At 42.2% G+C, this 8,110-nt stretch overlaps 1 pseudogene; it reads left to right on the top strand.

Moving 5' to 3' along the window:
- Positions 1 to 5,207: 5,207 nt before the first annotated feature.
- Positions 5,208 to 7,421, top strand: LOC119288111 (annotated as a pseudogene).
- The last annotated feature ends 689 nt before the right edge of the window (positions 7,422 to 8,110 follow it).

Below are 8,110 nucleotides of genomic sequence, written 5' to 3'. Positions count from 1 at the left end.
GGGAAGGCACTAAGTAAACCACACCTACATATGCAAACTAAGAAGTTAATTTGAGCTCAGATTGCATATAAATCAAATAAACTACCACATATAATTACTTCCAAACTAAAACCCACAAATCACTATACTTATAGAGCATTGCAAGAGCTAATCTAGCAATGAGAGATAAAAGGACAAAGTTGCTAACGTTTGTGATCACTTGGATGGACGGGGGGCCTCAAATCTTGACAATTTTAGGCAAAATGAAGGATGAGCTCGAGCTTTGGGGAAGAACAGAGACGAGAAGGAAAGGGGAAGAACAGGGAGCTCGATCGCGTGCTGGACGAAGGGTTTATATAGGAAAACCTTTAGTCCCGGTTCATGACACAAACCGGGACTAAATGTGAGCTACTAGTACCGGTCCGTGCCATGAACCGGGACTAAAGGGCCTGGTGGGGCCCCAGCCTGACACCAGCCTGCCACTACCTCTTTAGTCCCGGTTCGTGCCACAAACCGAGACTAAAGGTTCAACACGAAGCGGGATTAATGATGCCCGCCCGCCTAGCCATTGAAACTGGTACTAATGGTCACATTAGTGCTGGTCCGTAATTGAAACGGAACTAATGAGGTGAACATAGGGTCGTTTTTCTACTAGTGAAAGTAGAAGGGCCAGGTCATGATGCGAGCACAGCGGGCCGGTAGCAGCGTATGCGTGGCCATGATCCTAACGACGTGGGGTGGCACGTCCGCCACGGGCATGGCGTCTTGATCGGGCATGGCTGTTACACAAGGAATAAAAACAACAAAAACAGAAAAGCCGCAAATCAGTTGCGCGGCACAAAATTCCAACGTGTTCTTGAGCTGTTTGGCTGAGTTGGTCCTTGTGCTCATGAGAGAGTTGCCGTTTGGTAACGGCAATGATCAATGTAGATCCAGAGTGATTTTGCACCTGTGGTGACTTGTTTGGTGCGAGTTGTCATGGCTTGGTGAGTGGATAATGCTAGTCTTGTTGTTGAAGCCAACAAGGACAAGCCAGAGGGAACCTGAATGTTATGACGGTCAAGTCGATGCTAGTCTTGTGGTTGAAGCTAAATTATTTCTTCAGGAGAATTAAAAAAAGCACAATTATTTTCCGACATGCTACCCCATTTGAAAGCACCGTGCCTGTGTGAACATCCGGTCACTTCAAAGTCTTGGTCCCCAAGCACTTAAGGTGCCTGTGTCCGCATCCATTCACAAGCCCATGTGTCGTATTTTGATGAAGAGGAGTCCATGTGTCCACATCCATCCATTATTTTCTGAAGTACTCCCCACTATTTAGCATCGAATGCCCATATATGCCGAGTGTATTTAGGGGACCAATCCAGACACGTGCCAACCCCTGGGAGATTCGTGGCGCAGCAAATAAGCCGAGCATGGCCCTCGGCTTACAGTGAAATGACACAGCTTACAAGGCCTAATCCGGTCCAAATGAAGCCGAATACTGTAAGCTGGCTTACACTTCACCAAGGTTAAATTGGGCTTCGCCGAATATGTTTCATACTCGGGTTCATTTATTTTTCCGGTAGCGATAGATACAATACAACACATCCTAAGCAGTACAGTAGCAAACCCACTTGGAGCAAATTAAACTATATACATACATGAGCTAAAGGAAATTACTTTATAGAACATCCATCAATTCAACGGAAAAGCTGGATTACCAGCATATATTCTTAACCACCACTTTTCAACAATTCCAGCTACCAAGCACCTGCGATTGTTGACAAGTATGGTGGAAATCCGAGATTAGCATGTAGTAACACTTTTCTGACCCAAATTCAGATAATCTCGATATACTGAAATTCAGTGTTGATTTACCATAACACAAACACAATGTTTGCTTATTTTGGATTTTTTGAATTAATGGACAACTAGTTCATGCGGACCCGAGATAGGATTGCTGGCAACTTAAGATGAATTATACGGAAGGGCTTCAAGTTTTTTCCTCCCTTTTTGTCTGAATGAAAAGAATGCAACTCTAAATGAAGTAATTAACTCAAACAGGTGTCATTCTTCCTTTCTCCGAAGTCTGTTAATGACGAGGAGCCGCAGAAAAAGTATCTTCAGGGATGACCTGTAAAATTCCATGTGTGAGGCAAATGCACATGGATAAATAATATAACTGCAACTACTACAAAAATTAGCAAACGCGGACGAGCTCGCACGCTCTCGGAATCGCTAGGCGCTCGTTTCCTTCGTGATATGGGCTGGGTCAGGTATTGTCGGCTGTATAGGTTTTCTAACATCCTTATTTTATATATGGATGATGGTGGACCCACGTGGATAGCCGATGGCCGAGTTTGCTGGATGCAGCGACGACGTCCGTCACATATATCAGACTTCTCATCAGACTAATAGGCTTGCCATGCGATTGAGACACACACATACACCGGTATACTTATTCCTGTGTGCAGAGCTAGCTAATTACTTCGTCCATGCAGCTAGATTGACTGTCCACAACTTTTCTAATACTCACCTGGAAAATTTCAGAATTATTTTTGCTATTTCCATACAAGAGCACACATTCATATTTTTTGTAATGTTCACATGGCAATTTATGAAAAACAATTCTCTAAAACGCAAGGCAATTCTTGAACCACCCCTACTATTTTTACACCATGGCAAAAAAAAAAGACTTTGCTGGCAAAACTAAATAGTGGACCAAGGCAACTCCAAAAATTTCTGTTATGCTTTTCAAGTGATGAAAAATTCACTTCCCTATGTTTTCTAAAATGATGGCAATTAATAACATGGCAAAATTCCTAGATTTTGTACAAATAAATTTGGCATGCTAAGTTTCAGAAACAAGAATTTACGGTGGTAGCCATGAATAAAAATGCAAAGGTCGATGCAATAAACCTGCCATGGTCAAATACAATAAATTACCCATAAGTACATTTATTGAAATGTAGTATAAAATTTAAACTGCCCATGGCAAAAACATCAGAAAGTTTGTCATGCCTAGTTTATAGCTAAAAAGCAAGTATTTTTTTCCATTTAATGAGCATAGATCTAATACATATTAAGGTGCCATGGCAGAAACATCTTTAAAAAGTTTAACATGACATGTGTGTCTATATATATATATATATATATATATATATATATATATATATATATATATATATATATATATATATGTATGTACATATGTATGTATTACAAAACTTAAGGTCGCGTGGCAAAAAATATCTTAATTTTTGCCTTGGCAACTACATAGATATAGAACAACTACTTAAGACGCCATGTCAAAAACACATTAAGTTTGCCATGGATATTATATGGTTGCAGTAGAAAACTTAAACTGAACATGAAAAAAAAGGTTGCCATGTATATATTATAGCTAAAAATCAAGTAAAATTCCATGTCATGTACATAGTTGAAGGCAAATAAAACATCATAAGTTGTCAAAGCCAAAAAAATCACAACATGGCAAAAATGGCAATTATGTGTAAAAATTACCATGACACTACTTGCCATTAATTTGAAAAGAAAAACAAAGCATGGCAATTGCGTATATAATTTGTCAGGATGCGTACGCAAAGTGTGCCATCATGCTCTTAAAAACAGTGCACATCGTGGCAAATTTAAAGAATATTGTTCTTTTGAGAAAGAAGGCGAATTTAGGATTTTTTTTTCATGGGTGCATGACAATTTTTGCTAGGAATTTTGTTCTCTAGAAACACGGCAAATTTCGGAATTTGCCATGCTGCGGAAGAGAATTTTTTGACATGTTCAATAATTGGGAAGTTATTTACAAAACAAATGCCATTATAAAAACAATAAAAAGATAATTTGACATTGTATCTACAATAAAAATGCCATGATAAATACTTTTTTTATTTGCTTTTGCCGTGGTACAATTGAAACAAGAATACCTGTATTTGCCATGTGAACATGGCGATATATATTAAGTGGGCATGTATGTAAACTATTTGTTTCAACAATTGCCATGATTTAGAAAACACAATTTCTTTCTAGAATTGCCATTAGACAATTATAAATTTGTTTCAAGAACTGCCATGATTTAGAAAATAGAATTTGTAAATTGTCGTGTGACAATTTTAATTTTTCTAAAAATTTGGCATGTGCTTGGAAACATAATGTTCTGACTTTGCCATGTGACCAATAGAAATTTCATTCATACTTGTTATGTTAGACAGAAAAAAAATTGCTCCCGAATCCCATGAACCAATTCAAAACATTTTTAGAAAATTACACAGATACAGATCGATAGCGTACATGCTGCTAGTACTACGCTTCATATGCCATTTTCCCGTCAGGCCAAGGCGAGCTATGAATCGGCGAACCAGGGCGCATCGTCCAGGTTCTTCATCCGCGCGCCGAGGTTGTCCCGGAGGAGGCGCTCGAACCCCAGCAGCAACTACTTGGCTGGCCGAGGCGAGGCGTTGGTCATCCACTGCTCCTCCCACCGCTTCCGCTCCCGTGCGTGCGTCTCCTTGGTGTGTATGTGCTATGTGTGTGGTGCTGACTGCTGAGGGTGGGAGATGAGTGAAGGAGAGAGTGTTGAGCTATTTCGCTCACGTCATGTGCGTTTCCACCATTCTGTGCCGATGGATCGTTTTCTAGGATTATTGTCAGTCCATCACGGCGCCGTTCCACCCCGTTGTTAGGTCATATGCGTACACACACCGTACACGAACTGTTCGCACCTGACATCTTCGGTCGTATTTTCATCAGCACTAAATGCAACCTCCCACGCCTCACCGTACCATTGGTCCACCAAGCGGGAGCGCGCGAGCTCGTCCGCTATATCCCCACACTCCAACTACTACTACTAACAAGATGCAGGGACCATAAATCTATCAAAGGTTGCCAACTAAGTCATACGAATCGGGTAGCAATCACATCTGTCATGAGTGTCTGGATAACGACCTAGTAGTAGCAAACTTTGTGGGGCTGCATATTTGTTTACAACTATATATGCAAACTATTAAATGGGCTATAGAAGCCAACAATTGACTATTATTCGTGTTAGCTTTTACGATACTAGTAGCTTGTTCTTCAGCGGACAAGCGGAATGTAAGTCCTCCCCGATACCATGCTCTGCCTTATCATCTCCTCGTGTTCCACGAGAAAAGACAGGATAGCCAACGAATGCTATATGTATAGGTCAGTCCTCCCCTATATAATTAGCACAAGTGCACGAGCACAACACAGCACCGAGGTCTTAGAGAGAGAGAGAGGGAGAGAGAGAGAGAGAGAGACGATCATGGCAGCTCAGACCGACAAGATGGCCGTCCCCACCGACGCTGAGCTGCTCCAGGCCCAGGCCGACCTGTGGCGCCACACCTTGTGCTACCTCACGCCCATGGCGCTCCGGTGCGCCGTCGAGCTAGGCATCCCCACGGCCATCCATGGCCTCGGCGGCGCCGCGTCGCCCCACGACCTGATCGCCGCGCTGTCACTGCCCCCGTCCAAGCTGTCGTTCCTCGGCCGCCTGCTGTATCAGCTGGCCACGGCAGGCGTCTTCGACACCACCGACGCGGGGACGACGTACCGCCTCAACCCGATATCGTACCTCCTGGTGGACGGGTCCACATCGACGGCGATGGCTGCCAGACAGCCATCGTGCGTGTGGCTTCCTCGCGGTACTACGTGGAGGCGGCATTTGGGCTGGCGGACTGGTTCAGGAAGGACTTTGACGGGCCGGTGCCTTCGCCGTTCGAAGACTTGCACGGCGCGACCATCTTCGACGACAGCATGGCGCTCCTGGACCCGGAGATGGATAAACTGGTCCACGAGGCCAAGGCTTCCCATAACCATATGGGGATCGGTCTTGTGCTACGACAGTGCCGTGACCTATTTCAGGGACTGGAGTCTCTGACTGACTTGTGCGGTGGTGATGGGACGACGGCGAGGGCCATCGTCAAGGCCTATCCGCACATCAAGTGCACTGTGCTGGACCTGCCAAAGGTCATCGACAAAGCTCCGGCTGAAGGAGTGGTTAAGTATGTTGCTGGTGACATCTTCCATGTCGTCCCGCCTGCTCAAGCTGTGTTGATCAAGGTATTTATGAATCTGCCATCTTCCACCTCGTCCCACATGCTCATATATTAGGGTTTTCTTAAGTTACACATTTTAAAGTTTGACCAAATTTACAGAAGATATATTAAAATTCATAATACCAAATCACTATTATTAGATCTATCATCTACTACCTTTGTAAGCTAATAGAAGATGTTTTAGATCATCACAATAGTGATCTAAAACGCCTTATATTACATTTTGTAGAAGTAGTAGTATATTTTCATTTTGTACTTATTTGGTGTTGTAAACATTGATATATTTTATATGAATTTTATTACACTATTTTTTTTTGAATGTTTTATTAAACTATTTACAAAGTTTGACTCAAAGGCAAATCTAATTAATATGTGAAGTAAACAAAGAAACAGAGGGAGTACTAGTTAACTTAGTCGAGTTTGAGTCAGATTAGGACTTATGTAGCCAGTCGTGAGTGAACGAACGTTCTCCATGTAGTCATGCATGTAGCACGATCCAGTATATGTCCCTGAGTTTGGTTTCTAGTCACACGCTCGCGAGATTGTGATGGGGTGCATGATATCAAGGCAACGTGAAATCAACGACCATTGCACGATAAAACCGACATATCATTGTGGTCTCCAATGTTTAGTGTTTTATGCGTGTGTTCGTGATCCATAGGTGAAACCCAATAGAGAGCACCGACTAAAAATGATTAGTTGTTCTGTTTGAAGTAACACTTTAATTCAAGTTATATTTTCTTGCTAGTTTTGATTAAACTTACAGAAGTTTATCCGTGCATGGTAGTCTGTTCTGCACTTGTGGAGCGACGAGGATTGCATCAAGATCTTGGCACAATGCAAGAAGGCCATTCCTCCCCGAGACGCAGGAGGAAAAGTCATTGTGATAGATATTATGCTTAGCTCGGCTTCAGGGCTGATGCTGGAAACCCATCACCTGGTGGATATGTTGAAGCTGGTGATGACGAGAGGTCGGCAGCGGGATGAAGAGGACTGGAGCGACATCTTCATGAAAGCAGGATTCAGCGAATATAAGATTTTCAAGAAAGTTGGAGCTCGAGTTGTCATTGAGGTCTACCCGTAAGGTTGTGCTCCCAAATGCTATAATATATGTTGTGAACTGTTGTGTGCTCCAAGGATATATAAATAATTGTGTGCCTTACAATTTTCTGAAGGGAGGTCTCGCGGGTCATAAAATAGGAACACTGTTATGTTTTGTTACATTATGGTACTCGTGCGACTTTCTTTTGGAAAAGTATTATATATGCACTCACAGTGTTTTTCATACGATACCATGTACAATAGCCTACCATAAGATTATGTTGGAAATATTCCCTAGAGGCAATAATATTGTATTATTTATTTTCACATTTATAATTAAGAGTTGATATTCTATGCTATATTTGCTCTGATCCTGGAATATGAGATTCAATAAAAATCTCATAAGCATGTGTGGAATGATAAACGGTAAAATCCGATTCCTAGTCTCGCCGTAGAACTATCTCAAGTGTTGTATGTTGACATTTCTTCCGGATCTTGGGATATTTTTAAGTGTAACAATAGTCCCAAACAACATTGAGAGTATGACATTAGAAGAATGACCGTATTGAGTTGTTCCAACTTGTTTGTTATACTTCGAGATACTATCGTATCGTCACAAATCTATTGATATAACATAGACAGTTAACGTACAAGTAGATAAAGGGGCTTTTGTCCCGGTTGGTAAGGCCCTTTAGTCCCGGTTTTTGAACCGGGACTAAAGGGTCATTACTAATGCCTCTCCCCTTTAGTCCCGGTTCTTAAACGAACCGAGACTTACGGTCGCGGCCACGTGGAGCTCCACCTTTAGTCCCGGTTGGTAACACCAACCGGGACTAAAGGAAATTTTATGATTTTTTTTGAAATTTTTTTATTTTCAAATTTCTGAATTATTTTAACCTCTAATCTCTAATCACCACCCCTCATCACTGCTCAATTTATTCTCTAATCTCTAATCACCCCTCATCATTCCAAATCATCTAACTTCCCGAACGGCCACCCATCCTCCCACTCCCCCAGCCTGA

This window comes from Triticum dicoccoides, chromosome 4A (assembly GCF_002162155.2).
Source record: "Triticum dicoccoides isolate Atlit2015 ecotype Zavitan chromosome 4A, WEW_v2.0, whole genome shotgun sequence".
In the NCBI taxonomy this organism is placed as follows: Eukaryota; Viridiplantae; Streptophyta; class Magnoliopsida; order Poales; family Poaceae; genus Triticum; species Triticum dicoccoides.
This window is presented reverse-complemented; position numbering and strand designations above follow the sequence as displayed.